The sequence below is a fragment of the Clytia hemisphaerica genome, unplaced genomic scaffold (assembly GCF_902728285.1).
Source record: "Clytia hemisphaerica strain Z4C2 unplaced genomic scaffold, Clytia hemisphaerica genome assembly, whole genome shotgun sequence".
NCBI lineage: Eukaryota > Metazoa > Cnidaria > Hydrozoa > Leptothecata > Clytiidae > Clytia > Clytia hemisphaerica.
The window spans coordinates 186,614-209,783 of NW_027104364.1; positions in this window are offsets into that span (position 1 = coordinate 186,614).

Below are 23,170 nucleotides of genomic sequence, written 5' to 3' on the forward strand. Positions count from 1 at the left end.
GTATTTGAACGAAAAATTTATTGGTATATCGGTAATTGAGAGAAAAAGTGATCGGTATTACGAAGGCCCGTACGCTCCCACTAGAAAGAGTATATCAAAGTCTCATTGTAACATGATTTTTCTTTTCCCGGTTATTAATTTAATTTATAGAAGTGTATTTCTCAGGTCTATTGACCTCTATGAAACAATCTTACATCTTTACAATTTATAGATCTTATCTTTCCATTCGTTTGTCAATTCTAGTTTGAATTTCCCTACGGACGGTGCATTTACAACATTGGTTGCCAAACTGTTCCAAGTATCAATGCTCCTATAGTAAAGTGGTGAATTCGTTTGGTATCCTCTAATGCCGTCTTCAGCGAAATTCCTCTTTAATTCGAGATTGTGCTTACGTTGAGGTCGATTTCGAAGAACGAGTTTCTGACATAGGGAAGATTTATCATAGACATTAAGATGTTTATATACTTCCACCATGTCCCCGATTTTACGCCGGATCTTGAGGCTGGGTAGGTTCATGACTTGTAAACGTTCTTCATATGAATGGTTTCTATAACCACCGACAAGTCTTGTGACCCTACGTTGGACACTTTCAATTGCATCAGAGTGTTTGATCAGTCGTGGAGACCAAACAGCTTGCGCGTACTCAAGGTGAGGTCTCACAAATGCAATGAAAAGTGTGCGGAGCATCTCGGGAGAAAGGAAGTCGAAGCTTCTATTAATCAATCCAACGATCGAGTTAGCCTTCTTGATCTTGGTGTAGATGTGTTCTTCGAAATTCAGTTCACTATCAATAATCACTCCAAGATCCTTCTCTTGATCAACATGTTCTAGGACAGAGCCAGCGATCTCGTAAGGATGTGCATGTTGAATGTTCCAGAATTTCCCTAGTGTCAACACGTGGCACTTGTCAGGATGGAATTTCAACAACCAGTCACCAGACCACTTTTCCATTGCCTCGATATCGTGCTGAAGTCTAATTGCATCTTCAGCGTTATTTATTTCTTCAACAAGCTTTGTGTCATCGGCAAAGAGAAACATTTCTGAGTTGGTAACTTCAGCTAGATCATTGATGTAAATAACGAAAAGGAGTGGGCCTAAGACACTTCCTTGTGGTACACCACTTTGCACCTGGCATTTCTTAGATAACTTTCCATTGACCTTCACATATTGGTAACGATCGGACAAAAATGCTTTCATCCAACCAAAGGGGGGGCGTACGGGGTTTCTGATTTCCGAAATTCCGAGCATTTTTGACCTGATTTCCGATATTCCGCAAAAATATTTTGCTAATTCCGATACCGAATTTTTTTCTGTAGATAATTTTCACTTAAGAAAAACTTTGCTATCCCCCCATAAAGTGGAAGAAACAAGGAAGAAAGTGTGGGGAAAAGAATATTTTTGCCAGTACAACTATTACACCCTAATTATAGTTTCAAATTAAACACGCTTTACAAAATTAATAAAAATCATCGAGTAAAACGAAATCAATTTAAAATTGGGTGAAGAACTGAGTTGATTAAGATATAAATTTTGAGTTGATTTTGATTGCACCAACGAATCTTGATGATCGACCAATCATAAATTCACGCGAGTAGTGGGGAAATGTACGCGTCTTAGCCATAGCTGTCTCTTGGCGGACTGTGCGTTGACGAACGACACTAGTATATCTGTTTGCCCAGACTCGTAGTTTCTTTTCGTCGGTTTTGGAGATTGGGGTAACTTGATCGTTTTTTCGTGGTAAAACACGAGAAAGTTCTTTGAAGTTTATCGAACTTTTCGGTCATACCAGCTACCTTTCCTGCTGGTAAAATAGTGAGCCAACCATGGGTACAAACGTTTAAGAGATTCTTTCACGGACCTCATAAATTCACGCGAGTACTGTAGCTGGCTCATAAGCACTTGTTTTGTGTGTGTGTAGTTGAATGGAAATGTTCTACCGAAAGGGTCATCATATACTCAACATGTAGTGCTTTTAAAATTAAACATGTTGGTGTTTTCTTTAAGTTTTTTTAAAGACCATTCATTCAGAAGCTGAAGTGAGATAAATGATTTGGTCGGAACAAAACAATGAACACCAGTTAGAGAAGCCAGGGGTTTATTGATGCTCTTTCTGGTCTGTCTCGAATGACAAAATAGAGGACAATGCTTCAGATACCATTAGCCTCTGGAAGCAACTTCAGTTCATAATTTTCTGTGGAGAAGGGAAAAAATCTAGCTCATACCTGTCCTCGGTAATGTAAATAGATCACCTCAATAATTTGTCTGCCCTCTTATTCTTATTCACCCTTTTATTGAAGAGAGTAAGAAATTGTAATTAGACCCTTGAAACCCCTGCAATAAAAACAATCTTGACCTTGAAACCGAAGCTATATAGCTTATAGAACTGGAGTTTCAATCGTTTCGAATGATAGGTAATATATGACTCTCAGTAAAATATTAACGCCTTATTATGAAAATGTTAAGTTTGAAATTTAAAAAACAAAAAGATTTGGATTCGTTTACCTTTCTTTTCGTGAATAGGAAAGGCACACATGTTTTTATTTGTTCATTTTCAATCTGGACTCGAAAGTTAAAAGCTTCAACATATGTTTTACCTGAGCAACTAAATTTATAAAAGACAGCACGGCATTCAATTATACTGGTCATATTACCAAATAAAAAAAACAAGAAGACAAATGACCTTCTTACAAAGTTTTCAAGGTATCATGTCATTCATCGTGCGAGATTTGGTCAGTTTTGAAAAATCTTCAATTTTCCACTGCTTACAAAAGGTCCGCGCAAGAAATAAGATTGTGTTGTGGAGCAATCCATACCTATACCCATCATATGTGCGCGCGAACGCCGCTAGCTTCTAGCGCGCGCTTGTGCTAGACGTCATTGATACAGAAAGCGTCTTTTGTGGATAGAAATTATTTCCGAAGCACACAATCGGATAGCGAAAAACCGAAACTAAAGCTCTTCAAACCGAATTTCCGCAGTAAAAATAGGCATTTTTCCGGAACCGAAGTCTTTTTGGATTCCGAAATACCGGAGTGTTTTGATGTGATTACCGAATTTCCGCACAAAAATAGGCCTATTTCCGCAATACCGAAATCTCGTACGCCCCCCCACAACCAAGTACCCTTCCTCTGATACCATACGCTTCGAGTTTTCTTAGTAATCTGCGATGTGGAACGGTGTCAAATGCCTTTGCGAAGTCGAAATAGATTACGTCAACAACCTTATCATTGGATATCGAGTCTACACATTTGTCTAAGTAGTGAAGTAGTTGCGTCACTGTCGATCGTTTACCCATGAACCCATGTTGTTTGGTTGATAGCAATTTCTCATTCGTGAGGTGTTCCATTATTTGTTTCTTTAGGATTCTTTCCATTACTCTACACGCAACTGATGTTAAACTAACGGGCCTGTAATTTTCTGCAAGGTTCTTTTTTCCTTTCTTGTAGATCGGGGACACATGTGCAGTCTTCCAATCATCAGGTAGTTTACTTTCTACGAAGGACTTGGCCATGATAGTATGTAAAGGACCGGCTATGTAAAAGGCCAGCTTTTTCAGCATGACTGGGTGAATCTCATCAGGTCCTAGCGATTTATTAGGATTCAAATCTTTCAGTTCCTTTGTTAGATCGAATGCTACATCTGTGTCTGTTCGTGATGGAAACTCAGGTAGTGATCCAGCAGGTTCATTCGTAAAAACACTGCAAAACTGATCCTGTAGGATGTCAGCTTTATCCTCATCAGTAAAACGAAGTGATGATTTATCATTTGGATCAAGGAGAAGAGGGGAAATTCCCGTTTTGGTCTTCATTGAGTTCCGGATATGCTTCCAAAACTTCCTAGGGCTTCTTTTTGCTTGACCACAAATTCGTTCTTCTAGTGTTCTTCTTTCTCGTCTGATCTTTCCTGTAACCTTGTTTCTCGCAGTAGCGTAAATAGCTCTATTTCTCTGTTCCGAAGTTGTACCTATTGATCTTATCCATTTGCGATGAAGGCGACGTTTTTCTTTTAAGCTTTGTTGAATATCTTGATCGATTGCAAAACTTCCCTTTTTTCTGTAGGCTTGTTTCCCCTTCGTACGAGGAACGTACCGATTCCTAAGCTCGAATAATTTATATCGCAACATCTTCCAGCAATCATTTACGTTTGCATTTTCTGCTTGTTGATGGAAACCTGTAACCCAGTCAGAGTTCTCAAGATGTCCTTTCATTGCTTCAAAATCTGCCTTATTGTAGTTATAGTTTTCAATAATGCATTCTGTTTCAAGGTAACATTCGAACGTAAATGATAGAACACTGTGATCACTTTTATGAAGTGGTGAAAGATAGGTTATGTTGCTAACCTGGCTTTCTTCATTTGTCAGAATCAGGTCAATAATTGATGGCGTATCGGTACCTCTAGCTCTTGTTGGTTCATCGACGTGTTGGTAAAAGAAGGAGTCTCTTAAAGCTTCGAGAAATTGTTCGTCTTCCTTCGTGTCATCGTGAGGAGTTGACCAGTTTTCCCAATTGATATCTTTATAGTTGAAGTCACCGACGATACACTTATGACTGTATTTCTTATTCATTGCTATTTCCTTCAGAAGAAGATTAAGTGCTGTATTGTTTTTTGCTGATGTTGGCGTGTTGGTTGGACTTTGATACATACATCCAAAAAGCAAAGAATCCGCTCCTTTGAGTTTGATTCCCAGCAAGCATACCTCCTGAAATTCACTATTGGGTGTCACTTCGACTACATTTTTGATCGATTTATGTGTCAAAACGATGATTCCACGTCCAACATTATTTAAGGCATTTGTTTCGTAGGGTTCGGAGTAGCCTTCAATGTGGTAGTCTTGTATGAGACGTTCTTTTTTCGAATGTTTCGGTTTTACTTCACAAATTGCAATGATATCGGGTTGTTCTTTTGAAATCACTTCATTTAGTTCTTTTCTCTTTATTTTAGTTAGTTGGTCTGCATTAGTGTATAGTATGTTAAGGTTTTTTCGTTTGTTAGTTTGTTCGTCTTTCTTCTTTGTTACGTCTTTTTTTCGTGTTTGGTTTATTGCCGATCTTTGGCGTTTATCTTCTTTACACCGAATCCGTTTTTTGCAAAACCCCGCACTCTCCAGACTCCATCTTTTTCGGTTTGATTTCGTGCCTTAGCATCTTCTGCCGCCTCTTTATACTTTTTTCTTTGAGCTGGAGTTAGATCTTCGCAAATGCTCATCCCCTTATAGGCATCAATTCCTTTTAGCGCTGGGAGATTTCCAAAAACATTCATTTTCTCTTCCTCACTGTTCAGAGTAACAATGCTTTTTCCCGTCTATTGATTTGCCAATTCTTGAGATATACTTGATGTTGATTTTGACGTGGAGCTTTTCGATGAGTGTTTTCACCCATGCTTCATCTTTTTTGGTAGCATCCTCTGTCGTTGGATCCTCAACACCATGGATGATGATGTTCTTTGATCTTCTGATCTTATCCCTTTCCTCTGCTGCCTCCTCCTCGTGGACCTCTTTAACGGCGGTCTTGATATTGTCATTAGGCACTTGGACATTGGCAGAAGTGGCTGCAGCATACGATTTTTTACATTCCTCTTTCAATGATGTTAAGATTTCCGTTCGGAAGGTTTCTAGTTTCTTTTCCAGTTTACTCTCTACATATTCGACAGTATGAAACGCCGGGTCATTATTACAATTTCAATTTCTTCTCTAGATTAGTGAGCTCTTTTTTTTGAGATTCAATAATCTCGAGAGCTCGAGTTTGTTGTTCAGTTGACTTCAATTTTCTTAATTGTCTTTTCGTTTTCTTTAATCGTCTCATTTAATTTTGCAAGCTCGGCGGCCGTTCGCAGGGATGGTTCAGGTCCAGGTTGAGGGGAGAGGACCAAAAGATCTTTATTTACTTTCACACAATTTTGACACACGTATTTGCATGCGTTCGCAGTTCTTCTCCCGTCTTTACAGACTGCAATCATGTAGGGTGGTAGCCTTGTACAAATGTGCACTAGTCGATTACACTTCGAGCAGGTTAAACTTTCTTCGTTTTGGTCGTCAGCACAGGATGAAGGACTGCAAAGCGGATTTGGAGTATTTCTATTCTTCGTGGACGTCATGATGGTTGGTTATGGTGATGTTTAAGTTGAATTGGTTGATGTTTTTGATGAATTTGAGTGGTTCTAGTAGCGATTTTTCATGATTTTTCAGAAAAACTCAGATTTTGTTGAATTTGACTGTCGCTATCAGATGTGACCTTACTCAATTGTATTTGACGTCAACTAATAATATTAATAATAGTTCATTTTTCATTGTCGGTCATATTTGATAGGGCAATATCTAGAAATGTGTCCTTTCTCTTTGGACATGTAACAAATAACTGATCGCTCAGAATAATCGTTTTTTCTTGATCTTTAAGTTCTTCAACTTAATTTATCAAATCTTCAAACAAATATTCCATTGGTGGGTGGACTGTTTTTTTTCAACAGTAAGGCATGGGTAGCCTCGCTATACGTGTTTGGCTGTTTCATTTGGATGCAGTTACGATAATCGGCGTTCAAGTCTGCAATCACAATGTCCATCCTAATTTGCTTAAGCACATTCAAGTTCTGGGACAGCTTCTCCAGTCTGCTTAAATATGTGCTGACAGGGTCTCCTTGTTAGGAGATCTGGTGTAAGAGTTGACGTTTTCTGTACTTAATTTGTGGCACATCAAACTTGTTAGTGAGTGCCTGTTTTAAGTCATTAAAGTTAGCAAAGACAGCTGGGGTACGATAAAAGGTAAGCACTGTAAGCGTTCCATCTGTCAATACTCGAGCAAGGAGTTTAGCTTTCAACTCGGCTGTTAGTTCAAAAAACTTGAGTGTCAGTTCATACTGACTGAAGAAATCAACTACGTCATTCTTTGGGCTGAGTTCAAATACAGGCAGAGTAGATATCTCGTTGTCTAGGCATAAAAACTTGTGCTGTGGCAGCTTCATCTGCGGCTACAGCAATTTCTGCTTGCTCGAGGTGAAATGGAACAATTTGCGGAATGAATTGATCTGCTGTTTATGCTGGTGTATTGTGATTTGGGAGATCTGGATCTAAATGTTGTAATATGTCTCTTGTTGAAAGTTCAATGGGCTCTGGTGAATGTATTGTCACGTAATCGTTGTTAAGAAGATTTCTTCTTAGTTCGATAAAATCTTTGTTGGCTTGAATGGAATTACTCAATACGTTCAACAAGCCTTTATGCTCATATACTTGAGAGCAATACTGTTCGATTGATGAAAGTAAGTCTTTAAGGACTTCTGAAAATGGTTCAACTTCTCGTAGCGCGGAAAGCTGTTGGAGGAGACTCTTTCTTTCGGTAACAAACGTTGGGGTGTGTCTTGTTCTTTGTCAATTAAGTCTGCGTTCAATGAAGTATAAGCCCGAAGGGCTAGAATTGAATCTCTTTGGTAGGATTTGAAACCAACAAAGCTTACCAAAGTTGCGCGGCTAGTCTGGTTTTTACACAAATGACAGGTTGAAACTAAAATTTACCACTAAATTTCGAAAAAAATATCAATTGTAAACAGAGGAATTGCTAGATTCAATCAGTCGTCAAAGATACGGCGCATTTTTTATTGCTCAAGGAATCAGTTTGATATTGAGCGATGGTTCGTTTTTTCTAGTGTCAATTGGTTAAAGTTCTTTCAAACGTTATGATTAGGCGTCACGGTAAGATGGCATCTCTCTGTGCACAATGGGATGCTTAACTCGTCGATTTGATATCATATCTTAATTAGGCTGAAACTAAGAAATCTCTACCTAGTTATCTGTCGATACCACGAATCTATGCCAATTGGGCATATACATACAGCCCCGGGGGGGGGGGGGGGGCAGCTGGGCAAAAGGACTGACGGGTATGTGCGGGTCCTAAGGGTACCTTTTCCAATATGTTTAAAATGCACTGTAAGGGTCGGAAAAACTAGAGATGCACTGTAAGGGTAGAAATTTCAGAAAATTCTTGAAAAATCTAGATATTTTGACCAAAAATGCTAGAATTTTGACCATTTTTTACACGAAAGGGATCGAAAATTTGGGGGAAAATGCACTCTAAGGGTATGATTTTCACTGATTCTTGCTGCACTGTAAGGGTGCAATTTTAAAAGCCAATTTTTGGCCCGCACATACCGTCAGTCCGCAAACCCAGTGCCCCCCGGGATACAGCCTATCTAGGTTTTCATTTTCAATCATTTTAATTTGGGAAACTCTCACTCTCAGCGCGTTGTATTCTGTGTTATTATTTATGTTATATGTAATATGTACAAACTCTAAGAATTCAAACAAACACACAGTGTCTCCTATATCCACCTAACATCTCCACCTGCGGTATTCTAGATGGACGTGAATACACTATCCGTTTCCTCAATCGAAATCAAACAAAACCATGGTCAATTGGATCTATACAATATGCTTATAATAAAACTTATCCCTCTCTATACATTTTCTCTTCTCATCACTTGGTCACATATTCACGTTTTAAGAGCGCAAACACGGAACTAAATGTTTGAATTCGTATCGTATAACATTAATCAGTGAAAACCGTTATAACCGCAATGGGAATTCACGTGAGTTGAGAAATGTTCATACTTTAAACTCAAGAGAAATGTGAAACCGAGTAATAAAAAGGTAGATAGCAAACGGAAATTGCAGATGCGATGATAAAACACTTAACAAAAGCAAAATAAATATCAAATTTCAAAATAATAACAAATTCATCATTCGGAAAATTTATCTCGTTTGAGAGCCTCCATGCCGTATATATCTAGGCCAATATACACTTGTTCTATGGTTTTCGAGCTCTGGTTTTTGAATCAGGGTCGAAATATAACTGTGTGTCCGAAACATAAAATGAAGAACTAAAACGGTCTGTGAATAATCTGAGACTTAATCTTCCGAACGATGAATATCAAAGGCCTTAAGATTAGATTGGCTTACCTTAGAAATAATTGAAGATTGTAGAAGAGTCGATTATATCATAACATATTTTCTAAATGCAACTTAATATCATTCTCTGGTTATAAGCTATATCTCTCCTAAGTATAAAATATTTCTAATTATCTAAATATGACCATCGATTGATTTATAAATATCTGTATGCAATGATGATTTTTAATAAAACTCATATTTATACTAAAATCGTTATTATAAATATAGTTAATTAATAAATTGGGCTTTGATTGGATAATTCTTTGATGTAGGGTGGTTTCTATTGGACGACGACCGGAGAACGGCCCTAACTAGGTGTGTCTCTATTTAAAGTACTCATTGATTGTCTTATCTGGGGTATCAGGTTTAACTTTTGGTTAAATGATTTTTATAATTGTTGGTGATAATGGTTAAATGTTTCAACACCTTGATAGAATGTTTCATTGGCACATGTCATATTGGGGCTCTGTGGCGTCATATAATAAATACTGTTACTGTAAATGTTCCCACGGTCTCATCAAACCCCACTTTGAAGAAAATCTTTTTCATCGTTATTTTTCGAATTTTCGCACACTACCATATCAAAATTTTGAGAGTAGTTCTGTTTGCAACCCCGATTTTGCAAAATTTGGAATCACTATAGAAAAATTATATTTAATCCCAATCCGCTAAATTACGCGAAAAATCAGGGAACTCCTAATCTGGGAAATTGACTTCCCGCGAAATTTGACATGAATTTCACGGATAAGCCCATCCGCGAAAATTTACCCTATTAAAGTAATCCGTCGTTGCTGTCTTAAAACATCACTTTTTCGGTTTGGGAAAGGTTGCTAAATTTCTCGTCCGCCCTTTCGAGCTCTTCTAGCTCATCGGTAGCATTACTCCTTGAGATAATATTTTTGTCTTAATTTTACTGGTAGGTAAACTCAGTCTCAATATACTTTAACCCTATTCATACTAGGCTTTTAAGGGTGGGCTTTTCATGTACCACCCCTTCTTAATTTTTGATCTAGTTTGTCTCTTTGGACGAAATTTGACACACAAGATCCTTGTCATTTAAGGTAACTTTTGACAAAAATAATTGTTCGACAACGTCTCTCATTATGCACGAAGTGAGCAAAAACTGTAAGTTTTTTATTTCATATAAATAGTTATTCTAACAGAGGCTTTAGAAAAAAGTTCCCTGAATTTAAATGCTTATTTTATCCTAAATATTCAATAAATTACGGTTTCAACAATATATTTGGCATAAATAATAAATTTGTATTGGAAATGTGTCAATTTTTGTGACACCTTACTGTCAGCATACTTAATAAAGCAAGAGGGATAGAAATAAAAATGTTATGGGTGAAAACTTTTGAAAAGGAGGCTAATACAGCAGAATTAGGGCAAAACAGGAAACTTTTAAAAACGTTTTCCCAAAAATTAATTAGCGGAGGGGTTGGAATAAGAATGTCCTGGAAGGATTTTCTTTTATCCCTTTTATGTTTGATAATTTATACTAAATGGCTAAAAAAACGAATGTTAGCCAGTGTAAGAATCACAGCTGACGTCATATTTAGTACTTCTGATAAATGATATTATATTTTTTGATTTGTGATTATGATATTATATTTTGTGATTTGATTTCTCTACTACATATTTTTATTCACTCTCTTTATTCCCCCAATAACTATTCTTCTTCTTGACCGCCCTTACGTAAGGCCTATTAAAGTAATTATCAATATAACTATCTCCTCATTTTAACCCTAGCTACGAAACAATTTTCCTTTATGCCTTTGTATCTATATCTCTGGATCTATGGAACATCTGTGGATCTACTATAATTATCCTCTATGTCTTTGTATCTGTATCTCTGGATCTGTGGATCTTTCAGTTAATACAACTAACCTTTATGTCTTTATATCCGAATCTCTGGATCTGTGGATCTATTGGTCGTTAGAACTATACTCTATGTCTTTGTATCCGTATCTCTGGATCTGTGGATCTATGGGTCGATACAACTATCCTCTATGTCTCTGTATCCGTATCTCTGGATCTGTGGATCTATGGGTCGTTAGAACTATACTCTATGTCTTTGTATCCGTATCTCTGGATCTGTGGATCTATGGGTCGATATAACTATCCTCTATGTTTTTGTATCTGTATCTCTGGATCTATGGACCTATGGGTCGATACAACTGTACTATATATCTTTTTCTCTGGATCTGTGGATCTATGGGTCGATATAACTATCCTCTATGTTTTTGTATCTGTATCTCTGGATCTGTGGATCTTTGAGTTAATACAACTAACCTTTATGTCTTTATATCCGAATCTCTGGATCTGTGGATCTATGGGTCGTTAGAACTATACTCTATGTCTTTGTATCCGTATCTCTGGATCTGTGGATCTATGGGTCGATACAACTATCCTCTATGTCTCTGTATCCGTATCTCTGGATCTGTGGATCTATGGGTCGTTTAGAACTATACTCTATGTCTTTGTATCCGTATCTCTGGATCTGTGATCTATGGGTCGATACAACTATCCTCTATGTCTCTGTATCCGTATCTCTGGATCTGTGGATCTATGGGTCGTTAGAACTATACTCTATGTTTTTGTATCTGTATCTCTGGATCTATGGACCTATGGGTCGATACAACTGTACTATATATCTTTTTCTCTGGATCTGTGGATCTATGGGTCGATATAACTATCCTCTATGTTTTTGTATCTGTATCTCTGGATCTGTGGATCTTTGAGTTAATACAACTAACCTTTATGTCTTTATATCCGAATCTCTGGATCTGTGGATCTATGGGTCGTTAGAACTATACTCTATGTCTTTGTATCCGTATCTCTGGATCTGTGGTGGATCTATGGGTCGATACAACTATCCTCTATGTCTCTGTATCCGTATCTCTGGATCTGTGGATCTATGGGTCGTTAGAACTATACTCTATGTCTTTGTATCCGTATCTCTGGATCTGTGGATCTATGGGTCGATACAACTATCCTCTATGTCTCTGTATCCGTATCTCTGGATCTGTGGATCTATGGGTCGTTAGAAACTATACTCTATGTCTTTGTATCCAGTATCTCTGGATCTGTGGATCTATGGGTCGATACAACTATCCTCTATGTCTCTGTATCCGTATCTCTGGATCTGTGGATCTATGGGTCGTTAGAACTATACTCTATGTCTTTGTATCCGTATCTCTGGATCTGTGGATCTATGGGTCGATATAACTATCCTCTATGTTTTTGTATCCGTATCTCTGGATCTGTGGATCTATGGGTCGATATAACTATCCTCTATGTTTTTGTATCTGTATCTCTGGATCTATGGACCTATAGGTCGATACAACTGTACTATATATCTTTTTCTCTGGATCTGTGGATCTATGGGTCGTTAGAACTATACTCTATGACTTTGTATCCGTATCTCTGGATCTGTGGACCTATGTATCGATACAACTGTACTCTATATCTTTTTCTCTGGATCTGTGGATCTATGGGTCGATATATGTCTTTGTGTCTCTGGATCTTTAGGTCGATTTATTCAACCATTTTTGTATTTATGTCTGTATGGGATCTCATCTATCTCTGGGTGTCTGGATCTTTTAGTCATTATACTTATTTTTTTCATAGCTAAATTTCATGATATTTAGACCTATTCATTTTGCTTTTGTATCTGAATTCTTTGTTGCTTGGATCGTTTAACCGATCCATGCATTTATCTTTTTTTAATTTTTATCTTAGATTTTCTGTATTTAATAAAAATATGATATTGCTATTGGGATTTACAGAAAAGTGTTCTAATAGAAAGTACCATTTCAGTTTATAAAATTTGAGCAGGCAAACGATTTTGGTTGAGTCGGTTGTAGTTTGGGATTCCATTTGTATATACTTTATTCATACAAATTAAACTATTTTGTGAGGTACATACGAAGAAATTTTGTCCGAAGATACGTAAAACCATGTTCCTTGGTAAAGCAGACCGAGCATTCGATGTTCGTTATCATCTGATAGCTTTGACTGACAGGTTTGAACGCTTTTTTATTAGAATAGTGATTTTTACGGAGGTGAAATTTTCTAAGCAGCCTTTACAATCTTGGGTGACATATTCTTAGCATATTCTTATTTTTGATGTTATGTTTTTATTAAGAAATTATTCTACCAATCTTTTTACGATTGGTCTATTTTACAGTGATTTAAGCATATCTTGTCTTGAAAGAAGAAAACATTCCTTCCTGAATGCTACCCCTATTGACACATTTTTTGTTTAAATTGTACTATTTTTATCATTTTTTCACCCTTTATTCTATTCAATTTGAAAAAATCTCACCCTGGTTCAAGTTAGCTTTGGGATGTTTAAAGCTTATTAGGCGTGACGCCCACCTATGTTCATATCCTCTTGAAAGTCGTTTATAGCTGAAAAAAAGCGTATTGATGAGAGAATTCCAAAAAGTGCTGTGCCAAAAGTTTAAAATTACCCAAACTCAAGATATCGGCAAAACAATTATATTCAAGTAAAAAATCTGTAAGAAATACACGTCAAACAAACGATTTTAGTATCGTAGTTAACGAAAAACACCGATAATTTTAATTCTGTTAATGCATTGGAAATTCTAAAATATTATATGAATTTTAAGAATAAGATCCAACAACGGTATCATTATTACGGTTCCCGTCGTCGCAAACGCCCGTTTAGCTCACACATCAAAAGATAATAATATAAGATAATATATAAGATAAAATAAGATAAAAAAATAACAACAATAAAGAAATGTTTTTTCAGTCATTAAGAAGCAACCCTTTTTTTTCGAAATATAACCTCAATTTGTTATTGTAATAATGACGTCAGCTGTGATTCTTACACAGGCGATTTACCAAAAAACGATTTGATTTAGAAAATAACCATAGTAATCTTTTTGATACTGTTCTAAATTGTTTTTTATAAGAACAAACTATATAAGAACATAAAGCTTCGATGCCTAAAATATTAAAAACAGGAACATTTTTAGGCTTAAAAGTCCAGGGGAAGAGGCGATAGTCTACCTGAAAAACTGCTACGAAAAGATTGTTTTCTGGAGGAAGAATCTATTTTTGCTTCCCAAGGGTGAATCAGGGAAAGAGTATATTCGGAAAATGACTAGACTGATAAACGAATGGGTTGATGAGAGTCCTATCAAGACTTGTGCGATGTACGTCGTTCATGTTATGCCAGCTTTGCTGCTCCAGAAACCATCGAGAACATCTAAAAGCAAAGACCATGTCAACGCGCTAACAAGAAGAATGGGCAATTCGATCAGCTTCTACGAGAGGTCCAAGCTCTACAAAATCGACTGCCGAAAACTGAACGTAAGAAAAACATCAATGTGATTTCAAGAAAGTTTCTCGAACGGATGAGCAAGGGGAAGGTGAACTCGGCGATAAAACTTCTAACAAACAATATGAGTGGGGGTGTGCTGCCTTTGAACGCCAACACCATCGATCTGTTAAAGACAAAACATCCCATCGGACGAGAAGTGCGTGAAGACGTTCTAATGGAAGGTCCACTTCCAACGGTCGAAAACATAATATTTGACGTCATCGACGAAAAGATGGTGTATGAAGCAGCGAAGATCACACGTGGTGGTTCGGGTCCATTTGGAATGGATGCTGTTGGGTGGAGACCAATCCTAATGACACGCGAGTATGGAGATGCTGGTTCCGATCTCAGAAAAGCGATTGCTGAGCTGATCAAGACGATTTTCATCAAAGAAGTCGATGACACATCATTGTCACAATTGATGGCATCAAGACTAGTCCCGCTTGACAAAAATCCAGGCCTACGACCAATTGGCGTCGGAGAGGTCCTGAGGCGAATTATGGGGAAGGTTGTCATGTCAGCTTGCTCCAAAGACGTCGTCAAAGCAACCAACAAAGCGCAGATGTGCAGACGTCAATCAGGAAATGAAGCTGCAATACACGCAATGCGGAAGATGTATTCCAACGAAAATACAGATGCAGTGATTCTGGTGGACGTAGCAAACGGGTTCAACAATCTTAATAGAGGTGTGCTATTACATAACATCAAGTACATCTGCCCTGAGATCGCTACATACACCACCAACTGCTACACCAATCCTGCAAGATTGTTTGTCATCGGAGGGTTGGAGCTCAAATCCAGAGAAGGCACAACTCAAGGCGATCCTCTTGGTATGGCCATCTACGCTTTGGGAATAACCCCCCTGATGAATATCATGCTGATGGCGATTGCCGACAAGCACAACAAGATGGTGGGTTTTGCAGACGATATCACCGCAGCAGGTGACATCCAGTCACTCAAACAATGGTGGGATCATCTCCTTGAAATCGGCCCTGCATACGGATACTTCCCGCAACCATCAAAATCTTGGCTGATAGTAAAAGAAACCAAGCTCATCGAAGCAACCGAAGTATTCGCAGGTGCAGAGATTCAGATCTCCACTGAAGGTGAACGTCATCTAGGCGCGGTGATTGGGACAAACGAAAACAAACGAAACTACATCAACGAAAAGATCAGCAAGTGGAAGGATGAAATCATCCTCCTTGCTGACATAGCCGCCACATTTCCTCAATCCGCATATGCTGCTTAAAGTGATTATTATTTTTATTTTTACAAACCTTTAGCTCATGGGAAAGTCGGAAAAGTTCCAAAAGCTAGACGAGTGCCTGATAACACATGAAAATGACCTAATCTCGAACAAAACCAAGCTGATTTAAGCCAAAATGTCATCCCATTATGGTGGGTTATCTTTGTTACGATTGTATAAATTCGTAAACCCACCTGCTATAAATCTTCTTATATGTGTTCAGGATTGTATTGAGCTACATGTTTTTTTATAAGCATTGCACTTGTAAGCATATCTAGGCTCAGATATGGGGAAGAATTAAGCATGCTAAGCATTACCCCGAGCCTATGAAAAAAGTATAAGCTACTTTGTAGTATGTATGTATAGTAGTATAGCAGTATATAAAGCTATAAAGCAGTATTAAGTATTAGGATATAAGCATCCTTCAAGCATTTTTCAGCCTTATTAAGCTTTCGACCTAATTATCTCTGAGCCTGTTTTCGGATTTTTATATGCTTATAAAAAAACACGTATGAGTTCAACTGTAGACTCTAAATTAAATATTCATCGTTGAAAGCTTCAAATTTAGCGATGTCTGTTAGAAGCCAAACTTGAAGAGAAACCAAAAACGAAGCAAGACGAATAGATCAGGGGAGGTTGCTTGAAAGATTAATTTATCTTCCTTTATATATAAATCTTGTTTAGAATTATTGATTGTAGGTAATCAATAAAAACACGGCCTCTTAAATGATATATTTCTATCGAACAGATATACGCATTTTCCAGGAATCGCATTATTTCCCAGAACAGATGATTTTATCCAGGAGAGACCGGGACACAGAACATTCCGTTTTATTCCAGGAGGAAAAGCCGTCAAGAACAGATATTTCATCTATGCTAGTCGTTGGCTGCTCTTGTTACAGGTCTTTGATCGTTAAATCAGATCTTCCGCGCGACAAAACAGGTAGGTCTTAGATAGCTAAATCAGGTATTGCATAGCTAGATTTTGCACTACAAAGTTTTGGAGGTCTTGCTTGGATCGCTATTGGAGATCTCTTACGGAATTTTTCCATGGATCACAAAATTTTCAGTTCCTAAAATTCTTGGAAAGATCCCACCGTGTTTAAATGCTCATTTTAAGGCACTTTAAGTGAAATATCAGGAGAATAAAAAAAATCGGATTTGTTTTCATCCTTTAACTAAGAAAGGCTGTAGAAATCACCTGGGCCATCGAAAAATGAATTTTCTTTTGCAATTTTTAATGATCTTTTAAGTTTGCTTTAAACTTAAAATTTTATTAAAAAATCATTCCAGATAAATTTGGAAAATTCGTGAGACTATTCTTCTTGAATCTTATCATAATAAATAAATTTTTGTTTGTTCAGAGATGCAGACTCGTTCGAGAGACCTTTCTCATCAATTTAAATAGAAAATTGGAAAATCGCTTTATCGTGTGTTTGGTGTAACAATACAAGTGAGACAATTTGATGACAACAACGTAAAATTCCGAGATTTTGCAGATGAAAAGTCAAGGCAAATTTGTATAAATCTGGTACGTTGTTTTGCTCCTAAACTTCACAAAATCTGTAAAGCTAATAAGATAAAAGTTGATTTGTGGCAACGGGAGTTCTTGAAAAAACATCTTCAAGAGCCATTCCCCGAAGATCTCGACGAAGACCAGCCTCCGTGTTCGATAATTCTTTCACTTTGTAGGGCACCCCTTAGATCAGGGCAAATCTTTAATATTTTGTCCATTCAAGTGTGTAGATCTCACGAACAAAAAATTTTCCTCTAAAATTCCCTGCAGTTTTTTAGTAATTTAGCCCCAAAGCTCACTATTTTTCTCGATTGGGTTCGATTAGGCTCGATTGTCGATTTTATCGCATTCTTTGTTTTGATCCGGCGTTACAAAAAGACGAACAGACTTTCGACTGTATTTTGCCGTGTTCTAAAGCGTTCTGCAAAAAGTTCTAAAATCGAAAGCGAAACCGAGTGAAAAAGTAAACAAAAATCTGATTCACTTTGTTAATAAAAACCGAGAAAACTGTTTAAAAAAAGATTTACTGAAAAGACATACAAAAATGTAATTCTTAAACGTCAAAACTGGTTGGATTTGGCTGGGGAAGAACATCAAGCCATCGAAATTTCCCAGCATATTGCAGGTCTAGGAACACAGTTTGATCAGTCTAAAAATTTGGAATGTCCCCAAGACTTCACTAACTCTTCCAAACTTTAACGTGCTAGTAACTATGTAAAGAGGTAGAGAAAAGAGGAGGAGAAATTACATCCAAGAAAATCGACAAGACTTAATCTGCAACAACAACAACAACCCAAACCAACAAATGAACAAACAAATGAAGCATCATCTTGTTCAAGAAAAAATGCTGATGTGAAATATCATGCAACAAAATAAATGTTTGAGACAATGTTGGAAAATACTGCACAAACCATCAACAAGAAAGTTCACTTGTTTGAAGAACCATGTTTTATGGTTTGCTCCCAGCTTAATGAGTTTTTTTACTCAAGATTTTTACTAAAAATCAAAGCCTCTTAGTAAAAATCAGAGATTCCTAGAAAAAATCAGAGATTCCTAGAAAAAATCAAAGATTCTTTAAAAAAATCAGATTCAAATCAAAGTATATTCCTTATAAAGAGGGCCAGTTTCTAAAACTTATTTCAACGATTTGTAAATTGGCTTTGCACATGTAATTTAATGTAATTTTGAAATGCAATATACAATAGCGAGGTTAAGCAAGAAGCTATCTATTACGTGAGATTCTAGGCTGGATCCGAGGCGTTTTAGCCCGTGTTTTCAAGCTTGCGTCTTTCAGGAAAAAAGAAGTTAAGCAAAAGAGAAATCTATTACGTATGACGTCATGTTTTGTTTTGCCCCTTTCGCTTTCGCTTTCTAGTTTCCAATTTTTTTTGGATTTGAGAAAACACATACAGTTTGCAGACGTTTGCAGTGCAGTCTGGACCGGTGTTGCTGTAGAGTATCAAATCAGAATCAAAACAATCAAAATGGATGCTGCTGACCAAGAAATGGATGACATGATGGATGTAGATTTTGCTGTTGGTAATGGAGGTTTTGTCGATGTGGAAAGTGGAAGTGAAAGTGACGGTGTTGTTGATGAAATTGAAGTTGAGACTGATGATGTTGACAGTGGTGATGGGGAATCTGATATTGGAAGTGGAAGTGGCAGTGACAGTGTTGTTGATGAAATTGAAGCTGAGACTGATGATGTTGACAGTGGTGATGGTGAATCTGATATTGGAAGTGATGGTGAAGACAGTGGTAGCAGTGATGATGATGATGATGATGAGGAGAGTTACTCTCGCCGAGAGTTACTCTAGTAGTGGTGATGAATCTGAGATTGGTAGTGATGAAGAAGATGAGGTTGATGGGATTGTGGAAGCTTATTTGGCAGGTGTGCTAAATGATGAAGAATTTGCAAATTTGATGGTGGTAGCTGCTAATGGAGGTGTTCGTCGTGAAAGATATTTGCAGAGGTGGGAACCATTTGATTTTGATGTTTGGTCTGAGGAAGAATGTCGTGTTGATACCAGGTTTAGGAAGGAGGATGTGTTGAAGGTTGTTGATTTGTTTGGTTTAGGGGAGGAGATTGTGACGTACAACAGGGTGAGGGTTGATTCTGTGGAGGCACTGTGTTTGCTGTTGAGGCGGTTAGCATTTCCTTGTAGATTTGTTGATTTGATGGCAAAGTTTGGTCGACCGAAAGAGACGCTTTGTGTTATTTTCAATCACATGCTCAACCATATTTATCACAATTTTAGCCATCTTTTGACATCCTTTAACCAGCAATGGCTGTCACCACAACGACTCACGTTTATGCTGAAAGAGTTGCAGCAAAAGGGGCTCCACTCGCCAACTGCTGGGGATTCATTGATGGAACCCTGAGACCGATTGCCCGACCAAAACAAAACCAGCGCGTGATGTACAATGGTCACAAACGAGTACATGGGTTCAAATTTCAATCCATATCTGCCCCAAATGGTTTGATAGCTAACTTTTTTGGACCGCTTGAGGGATCACGTCATGATTCCTATTTGTTAGCCCAGTCAGGAATATTAGATGCACTGGAAAGACATTCGGTTGGTGTGAATGGTGAGGTTTTGTGTGTGTATGGTGACCCTGCATATCCCTTGAGTGAACATATTCAGACTGGCTTTCCTAATGCTCAACCAGAAGATCAAGTTGAATATAACCGAGCCATGTCTAGCGTTCGTATGTCTGTTGAGTGGTGCTTTGGTGAGATTGTTGAAAGGTTTCGCTTCACTGATTTCAAGAAAATGATGAAAACAGGATTAAGTCCAGTGGCAAAACAGTATACAGTGTCGGCCCTGCTTCAAAATTGCCACAATTGTTTGTATTCTTCAAAGTGTGCTTAATTTTTTGAATGTGATCCACCTGCTTTGGAAGACTACCTCCAGCCAATCTGAAGATCAATTGACGTGTGATGAATGCGGAAAAAACGGTTTTTTTTAAAACCACAAATCTCCTAAAAAACAAATCTTACTTGACTATCTCTCTAATAATTATGTCTTTTTTGACAAAACCTAGAGTCCCCTTACCCTTTCCCTGTTTCTAACATTAATGATAATTTCCCTCTTTTCCTTTCAATGGGAAATACATTTTAAATTTGAAAGGAATGACCCCACACAAGTCAAATATATTTTTTTCCTTCAAAAATACGCACCGCTTAAATTATTTAAAAATTTACCCACTCAGAACATTTTTCTCTTGAAAAAAATATTTTTTCCTTTAAAAATACGTACTTATATCATTTTCAAAATTACCCACTCAGAATATGTTCTACTTCAAAAATACGCACCGCTTAAATTATTTATAAAATTACCCACTCAGAACATTTTTCTCTACCAGTCAGTTTTCAAAGACACTATTTTAATATGACACTGACTTTTGGTAAAATTTGAATTAAAGTGTGTTATTGTTACATGTCAAAAATTGTCTTGATCACAGATTGGTCTTTCAATGATTTTTTGTATAGAGACAACCTCTTGAGGGAACTATTAAATTAGTGTGTGGTGATTAGTAAAAGCTTCATTACAGGCTATTACTATTTCGTCCACGTAACTATTGGTGGTTGTCTTCATGCTTTGAATTACTGACAGACCAATCAGTTTTCAAAGACACTATTTTAATATGACACTGACTTTTGGTAAAATTTGAATTAAAGTGTGTTATTGTTACATGTCAAAAATTGTCTTGATCACAGATTGGTCTTTCAAATTTTTTTCTGGAACACAACCTCTGAGGGAAACATTTGTGTGTGGTGATTAGTAAAGCTGTTAGGCTATTATATTTCGTCCACGTAACTATTGGTTGTCTTCATGCTTTGAATTATTAGACAGTCAGTTTTAAAGCAATTTTTTTATATGAAACTGACTTTTGGTAAATGTAATTGTTATAGTCAAAATTGTCTTGCAGATTGGTCTTTCAATGATTTTTGTATGGAGACAACTCTTGAGGGAACTATTAAATTAGTGTGTGGTGATTAGTAAAAGCTTGTTTACAGGCTATTATTTCGTCCACTTAACTATTGGTGGTTGTCTTCATGCTTTGAATTATTGATAGACCAGTCAGTTTTAAAGACAATTTTTTAATATGAAACTGACTTTTGGTAAATTGTAATTGTTACATGTAAAATTGTCTTGATCACAGTGGTCTTTAATTTTTGTATGGAGAAACCTCTTGAGGGAACTATTAAATTAGTGTGTGGTGATTAGTAAAAGCTTCATTACAGGCTATTACTATTTCGTCCACGTAACTATTGGTGGTTGTCTTCATGCTTTGAATTATTGATAGACCAGTCAGTTTTCAAAGACACTTTTTTAATGAAACTGACTTTTGGTACATGTAAATTTAATTGTTACATGTAAAAATATTGTCTTGATCACAGATTGGTTTCAATGATTTTTTTTATGGAGACAACCTCTTGAGGAATATTAAATTAGTGTGTGGTGATTGTAAAAAGTTCATTACAGGCTATTACTATTTCGTCCACGTAACTATTGGTGGTTGTCTTCATGCTGTGAATTACTGATAGACCAGTCAGTTTTCAAAGACACTATTTTAATATGTCACTGACTTTTGGTAAAATTTGAATTAAAGTGTGTTATTGTTACATGTCAAAAATTGTCTTGATCACAGATTGGTCTTTCAATGATTTTTTGTATGGAGACAACCTCTTGAGGGAACTATTAAATTAGTGTGTGGTGATTAGTAAAAGCTTGTTTACAGGCTATTACTATTTCGTCCACGTAACTATTGGTGGTTGTCTTTATGCTTTGAATTACTGACAGACCACTCAGTTTTCAAAGACACTATTTTAATATGACACTGACTTTTGGTAAAATTTGAATTAAAGTGTGTTATTGTTACATGTCAAAAATTGTCTTGATCACAGATTGGTCTTTCAATGATTTTTTGTATGGAGACAACCTCTTGAGGGAACTATTAAATTAGTGTGTGGTGATTAGTAAAAGCTTGTTTACAGGCTATTACTATTTCGTCCACGTAACACTATTGGTGGTTGTCTTTCATGCTTGAATTATTGACAGACAGTCAGTTTTTTAAAGACAATTTTTTTTAATATGAAACTGACTTTTGGTAAATTGTAAATTGTTACATGTAAAATATTGTCTTGATCACAGATTGGTCTTTATGATTTTTTGTATGGAGACAACTCTGGGGAACTATTAATTAGTGTGTGGTGATTAGTAACGCTTCATTTACAGGCTATTACTATTTCGTCCAGTAACTATGGTGGTTGTCTTCATGCTTTGAACTATTGATAGACCAGTCAGTTTTCAAAGACACTTTTTTAATATGAAACTGACTTTTGGTAAATTGTAATTGTTACATGTAAAAATATTGTCTTGATCACAGATTGGTCTTTAATGATTTTTTGTATGGAGACAACCTCTTGAGGGAACTATTAAATTAGTGTGTGGTGATTAGTAAAAGCTTCATTACAGGCTATTACTATTTCGTCCACGTAACTATTGGTGGAGTTCTTCATGCTTTGAATTATTGATAGACCAGTCAGTTTTCAAAGACACTTTTTTAATATGAAACTGACTTTTGCTAAATTGTAATTGTTACATGTAAAAATATTGTCTTGATCACAGATTGGTCTTTAATGATTTTTTGTATGGAGACAACCTCTTGAGGGAACTATTAAATTAGTGTGTGGTGATTAGTAAAAGCTTCATTACAGGCTATTACTATTTCGTCCACGTAACTATTGGTGGTTGTCTTCATGCTTTGAATTATTGATAGACCAGTCAGTTTTCAAAGACACTTTTTTAATATGAAACTGACTTTTGGTAAAATTTGAATTAAAGTGTGGTGTAATTTTTGCATGTCAAAAATTGTCTTAATCACAGATTGGTCTTTCAATGATTTTTTGTATGGAGACAACCTCCTGAGGGAACTATTAAATAAGTGTGTGGTGATTAGTAAAAGCTTGTTTACAGGCTATTACTATTTCGTCCACGTAACTATTGGTGGTTGTCTTCATGCTTTGAATTATTGATAGATCAGTCAGTCTTCAAAGACACTTTTTTAATATGAAACTGAGTTTTGGTAAATTGTGAATTTAAGTCTGGCGTA